This window comes from Elephantulus edwardii, unplaced genomic scaffold, assembly GCF_000299155.1.
Source record: "Elephantulus edwardii isolate Elephantulus edwardi_28Jun2011 unplaced genomic scaffold, EleEdw1.0 scaffold00013, whole genome shotgun sequence".
Taxonomy (NCBI): Eukaryota; Metazoa; Chordata; class Mammalia; order Macroscelidea; family Macroscelididae; genus Elephantulus; species Elephantulus edwardii.
The window spans coordinates 2,526,507-2,538,975 of record NW_006399763.1 but is presented as its reverse complement, the minus strand read 5'-3'; the positions used below and the strand labels follow the sequence as shown (position 1 = coordinate 2,538,975).

General features: G+C 41.1%; 1 protein-coding gene and 1 pseudogene across 1 annotated transcript in view; both read left to right on the top strand.

The window, feature by feature from the left end:
* LACE1 (lactation elevated 1) overlaps positions 1-12,469 on the top strand; it is a 390,750-nt gene that overhangs the window by 295,968 nt on the left and 82,313 nt on the right. The gene's annotated exons all lie outside the window — the stretch shown is intronic.
* On the top strand, positions 5,993-7,234 carry LOC102862342 (annotated as a pseudogene).

Below are 12,469 nucleotides of genomic sequence, written 5' to 3'. Positions count from 1 at the left end.
CATTCAGTACTAGAGGTTTGTAACTCAAGGCTTCAGTTTGTTCTGTTAAATCCTTACAACTCAAGGCTTCAGTTTGTCCTTCAGTTCTTTCGGCTTCAAAAATGCTGAGTAATTTTCTTCTTTTTTGGTTTTCTAACTCTTGCTCTTTGCACATTCCATTAGAATATTTTGCTTTGTCTTCCAAGTTGCCTTTTGGAATAATCTGTTAATTACTTGGCCCCAAAAAACACCAGCTTGTGGATGGGAAAAAAAAACCCAAAAAACAACAAAACATTCCATATGTGACCCTCATCAAGAAGCAAGAAACCATCTTCCAGAGTCAAACAAATTCACGGGAACCTCCAAGCTGCGTAGTTAGCCCAGCACTACAGCATTTAAAAATGGGAAAATAAGGTATACTGCATTGAAACAGATGAGTGAGAAAACTGTTTAAAAGGAATATGTGGTTAGGTATTATTGTCATGACAGGAGTCCAGACGAAGGCTGCATAGTGGAGTGAACCTGAGGGGAGAGATTATATAACAAAGAATTTTTCTTTTACTTTTCAAACAGAAGAGTGAAATGGGGGAGGGGGGGTCAGGGAGAAAAGTGCAACAATGAATGAATGGAAATCCAAAGTCTCTGTAAATTTTCATTAAAATTATTAATAATAATAATAGAAACAAACAAATAAATAAATAGGCATGCCCATCAAGTGCTGGTTGACTATAAACCAGGGACCCCAGATCATAGCTCACTGTTAGCCAAAACTGGCAATTCCAAAAGGCTGACACTCGCTTGTGGACAGATAAAAAGCACCACCTTCTGGAGGGCCTTTGTATTTAATGCAAGCCCTTTCTCTCCACTTTGGAGACTGGGGAAAGCAATTCTACTCAGAAAGGTGGGCTCTCTTGTTTTGGTAGAGGGCGTCAGTATGGAATATTTGGGTTTTTTTTTTATTTACGCCTCTTGTTCAGAGTTAACACCACCTCCTGGAGAGTCTTTGCACTTAAAAATGAGTTATTCATAATTTGGTGGAACATTCTTCTCAGTGGTGCATCACTGGTCTGTCAATTTGCTGCACTGAGGTAACCTGGAGTGGCCGTGATGCTGAACTCTGTGCCGTTAGGGTGCCGAATGCTATAATGGTTTACCCATGGTGGGCAGTGTTCAGTGAAGCTCCCAGATTAAGACATGTTTGGAAGCAGGAGTGGCATTCACTTCTTAAACAACATATCTCTGGAAACGCTATAGACTTTGAGAAACGATGATAGTTGTAGAAGGCCTTCAGGTTTTTTGTCTGTGGGGTTGCTATGAGTCATGTTTGACTCGCAGACAATCAACAATACCACCTTGCCTCAGCAATCCTTCCCTTTGTTTTGGTTGGCTTCTTTTTGTTCCAGTGAAAGTTTCAGAGCCTTTCCTGGCATCCATTTTAGTTTTATTCTTTCTTCCATGTATTTTTTTTTTTTTTACTATATAAAAGTTTTATTCATACAAGCAACAAATGCTGGCGAGGTTGTGGAGAAACTGGAACCCTTATTCACTGTTGGTGGGAGTGTAAAATGGTGCAACCCCTGTGGAAAGTGGTATGGTGCTTCCTCAAAAAGTTGCAAATAGAGATACCATTTGACCCAGCAATTCCACTACTGGGAATATATCCCAAAGAGACCATAACTGACATCCAAGCAGATATATGCACACCCATGTTTATCGCAGCTCTGTTCACAATAGCAAGGAGCTGGAAACAACCCAGGTGCCCATCAACAAATGAATGGATAAAGAAGCTGTGGTATATTCACACAATGGAATACTATGCTGCATTGAAAAACAAGGAACTCATGCAATATTATTCAAAATGGGTGAGCCTGGAGGACATTATGCTGAGTGAAATATTTCAGTCGCAAAAGGACAAATATTGCATGGTGTCACTGTTGTAAAATGGAACTGATATCAGGGTGGGGGTAAGACTGAGAAAAACTGGATAAATTGTGTATACTACACTGAAACAGATGAGGGAGTGAATAAATTAAAAGCGATGTATGATAGGGTATTATGGTTATCACAAGAGTCCACAATTAAGAGTGCATAGTGGAATGTACTTGGGGTCATGGGAGGGGTGTGGGTGGATTGTGTCCCAGGGAGGGAGTGTCTCTTTTACTTTTGAAAGAGAGGAGCAAACTGGGGGGAGGGGAGGGCTGGGCAGGGAGAGAATTGCAGCAATGAATGAATAGAAATCCAAAATCTCTGTAAATGCTCATTGAAATTATTAAAAAAAAATAAAGCTTAAAAAAAAAAGAAATTGAAGCAACATTGAAAAAAACAAAGTTTTATTCATGTACATTCTTTTTCACACCAGATATTTGTAATGACCTTTTGCTTTCTTTATGGATGACATTAAATGGTACAACTCATGTGGTCTTCAGTCATTAGTGTTCAGTGCATCAAATCTTTTCTTAAGCTAGTCTTTAAATTCAACTAGAATGTACTCAAGGTCATATTTTGGTTCTCATGGACAATGAATAAGGAAGACAGAATTGATGCCTTTAAGTTGTGGTGTTAAAAAAAGTTTTGCATATACCATGGACTGCCAAACAAATTTGTCTTGAAGAAAACGCAACCAAAGTGGTTCTTTGAAGCAAGGATGGCGACACTTCATCTCACTTACCTTTGGCTTATTTTTAGGAGGAACCAGTTCTTGGTGAGAGACATCACCTGACAAGATGGGCTGGCACAATAACTATAGCAATGGGCTCTTCAGCATGGCATAGGTTAGGGCAAGGCTCATGTCGATGGCATAGGATAGGGCAAGGCTCAGATCTCTTGTTCATAGGGTCACTATGAGTTGTGGTCACCTAGATGGCACCTAACAACAACAGCAGCAGTTAATGATCTTGAGCATTTCTTCATGTTTGTTGACTGTCTGGATGTCTTTATGGTGAAGTATCTTTTCATGTCCTTTGCTTCTTTTGTAATTGGGTTGTTTGTCTTTTCTTATTGAGATATCAGAGTTTTCTACGAATTTTAGAAGTGAGTCCCTTGTCAGATATGTTTTTTCCAGATACTTTGCCTAGTCTGTAGGATTTCTTTTTACTCTTTTGGAAAATATGTTGATGCACATAAAGATTTTATTTTTAGGAAGTCGGGATTGTATTGTATTTGTAGATTGGTTTTGATTGTATTCTTTTTACAATGTTAAGTCTTCCAACCCATGAGCATGGTATGTTTTTCCACTTATGTGGGTCTTTTTTTTTTTTCTTGTAGTAAGGCTTTCTCATTTTCTTTGTATAGGTCTTTTGTATTTCTGGTTCTATTTATTCCTACATATTTCCTCTTTTGAGTGTCTATTTTGAATGGCGATATTCCATTTATTTCCTTTTCAGATTCTATTACTGAAGAAGAATCTGAATGATTTTTCTAAGCTGATCTTGTATCCTGCCGCTTTGCTGAATTGGTCAATTATACCCAAAGATTTTCCTGATGAGTCTTTGGAATTTTCTACACATGAGATTAAATCATCAAATACAGATAGCTTTTTCGTCTTTACTATGAGAAGACCTTTTGACTATTTAGATCTAAAGTAATTAAGGATAACTCTCTGAAGAATGAAAATACCAGAAAACTTAATTATTCTCATGCAGTGCTTGTACATAGACCTAGAAGCATGTGCTGGAAAACCTAGAAGATTCGCATTGTTTAAAATCAGGAAATATATGCATCAGAGTTATATACTTTCACTATAGCTATTCAATGTGTTTGGTGAGCAATCAATCCAAAAAGCTGGATTATATGAAGATTGTGCATCAGGATCAGAGGAAGACCCTTAACAACCCATAGTTGTTGTTGTTGTTATTGTTAGGTGTCATCAAGTCAAATACAATTCATAGCAACCCTATACACAGCCGACCTGGACCTTGTCCTATCCTGTGTCATCCTCATCATCTCCGACACACTTGAGCCATTGTTAATGTCACCGTGTCAGTCTCATTGGGGGTCTTCCTCTCTCTTGCTGACCCTTCATCTTTCCAAGCATGATGCCCCGCTCCAAGGAATAGTCTCATCTAGTTACATGTCCATAGCACGAAAGACGAAACTTTGTCATCCTTGCAGTAGGTTGTTTGTTTGTTGTTATGTGCCGTGGAGTCGTCTGCGACTCATAGCGACCCTATGTACAACAGACCTAAACCGTGCTCTATCCTGTGCCAATCTCATTGCCTCTGACACATCCATCCCGAGTACCCCAGTCACTGAATCAATCCACCTCATAGAGGGTCTTCCCCTCCTGCGCTGTCCCTCTACTCTACCCAGCATGATGTCCCTCTCTAAAGACCTGTCTCTCCTTACAACATGTCCAAAGTATGTCAGACGAAGCCTCAGAATCCTTGCCTCCAAGGAGCAGCCTGGTTTAATCCTCTCCACGATGAATCTGTTTGTTTTCTTGGCAGTCCATGGTATATTCAATACTCTTCTCCAGCACCACAGCTCAAAGGCGTCAATTCTCCTTCTATCCTCCCTAGTCATTGTCCAACTCTCTGATGCATAGCAAGTGATTGCAAAAACCATGGCTTGTATCAGGTGGACCTTAGTCTCCAGAGAGACACTGTTGCTCTTGAGTATTTTAGAGAGATCCCTAACCACAGACTTTCCCATCGCAATACGTTTTTTGATTTCCTGGCTACTGGTGTCAAGAGTGTTGACCGTGGAGCCGAGCAAACTGAAGCTGTGAACAATCTCAATTTCTTCACCATCCATCCTGATGCTACCGATTGGTCCAGTGGTGAGAATTTTTGTCTTCTTGACATTAAGCCTCAGTCCATATTGAAGGCTGCAGTCCTTGTCCCTCTGCAGTAAGTGCATGCATGAGGTCCTCCTCAGTTTCAGCAAGCAGGGTTGTGTCATCTGCATAACGCAGATTGTTGATAGATTGTCCACCAAACCTAATGCCACGCCTCTCCTCATAGAGCCCCGCCTCCCGGACAATCGGCTCTGCATACAGGTTGAAAAGGTATGGAGATAGGACACATCCCTGACATACACCCTTCCCAGTTTTGAACCATGCAGTGTTTCCCTGCTCTGTTCTGACGACTGCCTCTTGGTCCAAGTATAGGTTTTGCATTAGCACGATTAAGTGTTCTGGGATTCCCATTCTTCTCAGAGTCAGCCACAGTTTGTTATGATCCACGCAGTCAAATGCCTTTGCATAATCAATGAAACACAGATAGACATTCTTCTGGTATTCTCTGCTTTCAGCTAAAATCCAGCAGTAGGTAGATAAAATAATTGTGCTTATAGAAAATGAAAACTTAAAACACTTACTGATGAAGCTTAAAAACTACAGACTTTAGTCCATATTCCATCTCAATATTTAGAGAATAAAAAGACTCACTATTGGATCAATAAACAACATTGTATATTAAAAGGAGAAAAGATCAAAGTTGCTAAGCAATACTTATGCAATACAATATGGAATCCTGCTGCCAAGAACTTTTGTAAATTGTTGAAGAGCAAAGATGTCAGTTTGAAGAATAGGGTGCACCTGGCCCAAGCTATGGTATTTTCAGTCATCTCATATGAACGTGGTGATTTAACAATGAATAAGGAAGACTGTATAAGAATTCATGACTTTGGATTGTAGTGTTAAAGAAGAATATTGAATACACCATGAATTGCAAAAAAAGCAAACTTGTCTTGGAGGAAATATACCCAGTATTTTCCATAGAAGTAAGGATGGTGAGATTTTTGTCTTACATAGTTTGCACATGTTATCAGAAGGGGCCAGTTCTTGGAAAACAACATCATTTGTTGGGAATGATAAAGGGGCCAATTCTTGGAAAACAGCAACATTGACCCTCTAAGTACAGAGTCAGTGAAAAATGGGAAGACTCACAATGAGATTAGACACAGTGACTGCAAAAATGGATGCATGTGGGGAAATCTCCAGAACTCTCGCACGGTGACACGCTCCTTCCTGCGCCCCCCACACCAGCCTTGGCCAGCTAAAGGGCAATTGAAAATGGTGAAGGAAACCACTTACTATGATGTTTTGAGGGTCAAACCCAGTGTCACCCAGGAAGAGTTAAAAAAAAGCTTATAGGAAACTGGCCTTGAATTACCGCCCTAATAAGAATCCAAATGAAGGTGAGACTTTTAATTTCCCAAGCTTATGAAGTTCTTTCTGATGTAAAGAAAAGAGAATTATATGACAAAGGAGGAGAACAGGCCATCAAAGAGGGTGGAGCAGGGTTGGCTCACCCATGGATATCTTTGATATGCTTTTTGGAGGTGGAGGAAGAATGCAGAAAGAAAGTAGAAGAAAAAATGTCTATCAGCTCTCAGTAAAATTAGAAGATTTATATAATGGTGAAAAAAAAAAACCAAACCAAAAAACAAAAAATTAGCTCTGTCAAAGAATGTGATTTGTGACAAATGTCACAAAGGCCGAGGAGGTCAGAAAGGAACAGTAGAATGCTGTCCTGATCGCTGATGTGCTGGAATGCAAATAAGAATTTATCAGATTGGACCTGGAATGATTCAACAAATTCAGTCTGTGTGTATGGAGTGCCAGGGCCATAGGGAACAGATCAGCCCTAAAGACAGATGTAAAAGCTGCAATGGAAGGAAGATAGTTTGAGAGAAGAAGATTCTAGAAGTTCACATTGACAAAGGCATGAAAGATAATCAGAAGATAACTTTCCATGGTGGAGACCAAGAGCCAGGACTGGAGCCTGGAGATATTATCATTGTTTTAGATCAAAAGGATCATGTTGTTTTTAATGAGATGAGAAGACCTTTTTTGTGTATGGATATACAGCTGGTTGAAGCATTGTGTGGCTTCTAAAAGCCAACCTCTACTTTTAAGAACCAAACCATAGTCATCACCTCTCATCCAGGTCAGATTGTCAAGCATGAGTAGAGTAAATGTGTGTTAAATGAAGGCATGCCAATTTATTGACCATATGATAAAGGGTACCTAATCATTGAATTCATGGTTAACTTTCCCGAGAATGGCTTTCCTTCTGCTGAAAAGCTCTCTCTGCTGGAAAAACTCCTACCTGAGAGGAAGGAGGTAGAAGAGACTGATGAAATGAATCAGGTAGAGCTGGTGGACTTTGATCCAAACTAGGAAATGGAGAAGCATATGAGGATGATGACCATCACCCCAGAGGTGGGATTCAGTGTCAGACCTCTTAATGGGGGACATTGAGTCCACTGCTAACATTTGATATGTAGTAAGTGCATAAGTGAAGGACTGTAATCATAACATGCTCACTATTTGGCTATTGTTTTTGTTTTAATATTCAACTATAGTAGTGTTTTAAAGTGAATAAACTCATATAAAAGCTAAAAAAAATGGATGTACACACAGCAGAGAGTTTGAGAATGGCACAGGGTTTTGCTCTCTTGTATTTTGGTTTACTATGAGTTGGAATCGACTGGATGGTACCTGACATTGACAGTAAGGTATAGTTAACCTTCTTCGGACATATAGGTGTTTTTGTTTTTTTTTTAAGACTGGGGTGGGTTTTTTCCTCTTAATATTAGCAGTAGTGTCATAATGTACATCCTTGTGCAAAATTTCAAAGAGTAAAATTGTTATTATTGTTATGTGCCATTGAATCAGAACCAACTCATAGTTGACCCTTCAGCATGTTTTCAGAGGCTTTAAATTGCATAGGAGGAGATTCTTCATCTTTCTCCTATAGAGAAACTGGTGAATTCAAATCATCTGCCATTACATTGGCAATGGAACTCCTTACCCACTAAGCCACTAGTGCTCCCTAGTGAATAGAACAGCTAATTTTTATTTTATTTTATTCTAATTTTATTTCATTTATTTTATTTTATTGTGAAAAAGTTGTATGGGGATACAAGGAGTTAAGTGTTGAGAGCGTAAGAGTGAGGATAGACAGGGATAAAATCATAAGGCTGCACAATTTGATGGGTGGAGGGAGTGGGCTAAGGAAATGAGGAAGATCATCCGGTGGAAACCAGAAGAGACGGGGTAATGGTAAGCATAGTCCGGGGTGATTCTTTTTTTTTTTTTTTGTGAGAAAAACTTATATTTAGAATTAGCCCGCTGGACTCAGTTTAGATGATTCCAATTTTGTTGGCAACATCCAAAGCATCATAATCAGGAGCAAGTCGAACATAGGCCTTCTTCTCTCCATCAGGCCTAATCCAAGTGTTGACCTTAGTCACATCAATGTCATAGAGCTTCTTTACAGCTTGTTTAATTTGGTGCTTGTTGGCCTTGACATCCACAGTGAACACAAGTGTGTTGTTATCGTCTATCTTCTTCATAGCTGACTCAGTGGTCAGGGGAATTTGATGATGGCATAGTGGTCAAGCTTGTTTCTCCTGGGGGCGCTCTTCCGGAGGTATTTGGGCTGCCTTCGGAGTCTCAGCATCTTAGGCTGCCAGAAGGTGGGTGACATGTGGATCTCCTTTTTTTTTAATTTGGCTGTGGACGCCCTTCAGGACTGCCTTCTTGGCCTTTAATGCCTTTAGTTTTGGGAGGGACAGGGGCTTCCTTCTTCGCTTTCAGCACCATCTTTGAAAAAGCTTTTTCTTTCTTTCTTTTTTTTAAAGCAAAGAAATTGTCTTATTCACTTGTGGGTTTTCCATTTGGGAATGGTGCACAGACTCTCTGGCTTCTTCATGCTGAACAGGGCATTGAGATGAAGGGGAAGGGGAGACCACTTTAACACCTTACTAGTGGCCCTGGGTTGAAGCTGCATGCCTTCTTATTCGGTTAGAAGGTATTTTCTTAACACTTTCTGCTCTCTGGACTGCAAAGTGAGTCCAAGTGGGTATGGCTGGCTGAACTCTGAGGCTCTATCCACCTCTGCTTCTTTGACTGGAAGTTATATTTCCCTTTTGTCTCTGGAACTGGGCTCAGGGTCAGGCCTGGAGCACGAGTCAGTGTTCAGGTTACATATAGGAAAGGGAGCAAACCTAGAGAGAACAAATTTGTGAGTTACAAAGAGAAGGGTTTTGGAGGTGTTACTTACAGATGTACTAGAGAAGGAGGTGGAGAAAAGTGGCTTAGATAAAATTCCTCATATACACTAGGCATCTCACCCCAGCAACCTGATGGCTCTCCCCGGGGGCCAGGTAGCCCTCCCCGGGGGCCAGGCATTACTCCCCAGGGGCCAGGCGGCACACCTCAGGGGCCAGGCAGCACACACCCCACCAAAGCCCCCCTGATGTCTGGACCCTGTGCCCCACTGAAGATTATGGCCAGGAACAACACACCTGGTTCCAGTGCCACTACCATCACTCCCCTCCCCTCCACCAAGTAGTCTGACTGAAACTCAAAGTAGGCATCACTACCCTCCCCCTCTACAAATACAGAATGGGCTTTGAGAGTGGTGAACAGACCCATGCTAGGTCGAAATAGTTTTTGCAGCCATAGTCAAGAAATCAAAAGATGTGGTGCATTGAGGAGATCTGCTGTCCAGATCTCTTGTTGTTCTTAAGTGCCATCGAGTTGTAGACAACTCATAGTGACCTTATCAATAAAAGACCTGAACACTTGTATAACTTTCATCATTTATCCATGTTCTCCATAGAGTTTCTGGAGGAAAGCTATTTCGGAAGTGGATGCTACTTCTGCTCCCAAGCTTGTTTTAACCTAAGAGTTCCATCAAACACTGTCCACCATGGGTAACCATTATCTCATTTGTCACATTGGTGTCACAGTGTTTAACATCACAGCAACCATAAGTTACCCCTATACAGCCAATTGACAGAGCAGCGATATACGACTTAGAAGAGTATTTGACTGAAAACAATTAAACCAGGCCTGAGGGTTGCAGATTAAAATCACCAACCTTTGGTTTGGTAGCATAACTTTCTATCCATTAGGCCCACAGGGCTCTCTCTATGGTTCACAGCAATTCTATAAACAACAGACCTAGTCCTTGCGCTATCCTACACTAGCCCCCCAATCCGAGGCACACTCAAGCCCATTGCTATAGTCATCATATCAATCCATTGTATTGAGGATCTTCTTTTCTTCTCTGACCTATCCAAGGAAATCTTCACTGACAGCGAGATGCTCTCCTGTATCTAATCCTCCACATCTTGTGGCTCCATGGTGCCACCACCACTGTGCCCCCTCTCTCCCAGCTGTCCCCTCATCCACTGCTGCCTGCCATGCTGTGTCACACTGGTCACAGAGCCCGGCACCCACCCTCCAGTCCAGGCTAGGAGACCCATGGGCTTCAGCCACAGCAGTCCCGCGGGGTTGGTGGTGCGGGGTTGGTGGTGCGGGCTCAGTGGCGGGTTCTGGGCAGAAGTGGGACTCACCTATGTTTTTTTTGAGAGCCTTTATCCTCTTGATGTTGAGCTTCAATCCATATTGAAGACCAGTAGTCAACTGTTTGGCTGTTTAGGTATATATAAACTGTGGGCTGTGGAGGGCCATGGTGGCCTGTTTCAGTGTGGCTTCGCATGCCTCCAGCTCCTCACACTGCTTCCCCCACCACTGCCATCTTCGTTCAGAGAATTTCTTTTAGAATAAGCTTCTTCTGTGGCCATGTGGGGGCTCCATCATAGCAGCTGTGGGGCCTGGTGTCCACTGCTCGTCCTAGGTGAGGGGATCCTTGGACCCAGGCTGTGGCAGTCCCACAGGGCTATGGCAGTGTGGGCTCGGCAGTGTGGGCTGGCCACTGTGGGACTAACCCAGTCTTTTTTCTAGACTCTTTGCCCTGTTGATGTTGAGCCTCATCCCATATTGAGGACTAGTAATTAATGGTTTAATTACTCAGTTATTGATAAAATGTGGGCTGTGGAAGGCCATAGTGGCTAAATTCTATGTGGCTTGCCACGCTTCCAGCTTCTTACTCTGCTTCCTCCACCAGTGCCAACTTGGTTCTCCCAAGACTTAATTCTTAGATTTTTCGTTTTGCCCCTGGTAAAAAGGGGATAATAAGACAGATAACATAGTAAAGCAGGTGTAACATAGATAAATTGTATGCTACATATAGTTGCTCAGTTTGTTTGATACATTGAAATAGTTTATAATTAAGAGATGTGTGCAGATATATTTCAACTAGATATGAATCTGGATAAGAAACAAAATTAATCTTTTAGCACAGTATAAACATACAAGTTTTAATTTCTCATCTTAATTTTATAACTCTTACCCTTAAAAAGAAATTAAAGAGCACTGATTGTTGTATCATCTTAAGTAGGAAAACATGAAATCTGAGTGGAATATGAGGAGACTAATATTTTCTTGCAAGTTATCTCTTCAAGACTTTTAACTATGTTCACTTTTGGTAAAAATTTCTTCCCTAGCATCCTGATTTATTTTATATCAATATAGATATATTCCAAACAAACAACAGTAACAAAAAAAGCTCAGCTGATACCCAAGGCTTTTTAAGGGGAATCTAAAGATGAGATGCCTGTCTCCTAGGAGCTCAGTAGAACTTACTTCGTCTGACATGAGCAGCAATCTATTAATTTACAAGTTGTATAAAACTTTTTATGCATGCCAATTAAGCCATTAAACACCAGTACAATCTTGTTTAGCATTTTGTGACATCTAAGTAAGTTTTTATGGTCATAGAGTAGAATTCTTATTGTTTTTGTTATATTCCACTGAGCGAGCTGACTCTGATTCAGAGTGACCCTACTTACAGCACCTCTGTATCCTGCTCTATACTGAGTCAATTTCATCATCTCTGACACACTTACCCCATTACCTCAGTCACTGAGTCAATACATCTTATACAGGGTCTTCCTCTTCTGAGTTGTCTACCCTCCCAAGCATGATGTCCCTCCTTGAAACATGCCAAAAGTATGGCAGATGGAGCTTCAAAATCTTTTCTTCTAAGGAGTAGCCTAGTTTCACTCTCTCCGGAAAGGACCTGTTTGTTCTCCTAGCAGTCCATGGTATGTTTAAGACTCTCCTCCAGCACACAACTCAAAGGCACCAATTCTTCTTCTATCATCGTTAGTCATTGGTCAGCTCTCTAATGAATAATAAGTTATTATGAAGGCCATGGCCTGGATCAGGTGCACCTCAGTCTCTAGACCAGCGCCATAGCTCTTCAGTACTCTGGAGAGGTCCTTGAGAGCAGATTTTCCCCAATGCAGTTCACCTTTTGATTTTCTGGCTCCTAATACCAAGTGTTGATTGTGCAGCCAAGCAAGCTGAAGCTGTGAACAATCTCAAGTCTTATTAGCGAACATAATAAAAAGAAATTTGTAATTTCAAACATGCTTTCATATATGGTGAAAGCACATAACATAGCTTCACAGGTGACTTGGAAGATGTAGCCACACTTAAACAAAGTCAGATCACATTTTACTCATGTACTGTTGAAAGCATTGGGTAATAAAAGGAATCATCTCTCCGAGGAAGTTTTTCAGCAATTTCACTCACCAAATATGCTTCTGGAAAATGCCATCTGTCTTGATGATGTTTCAGACTTCAATTTTCCTTCTCTCTTGCATAACATGCTGATGCTAAAAGAAA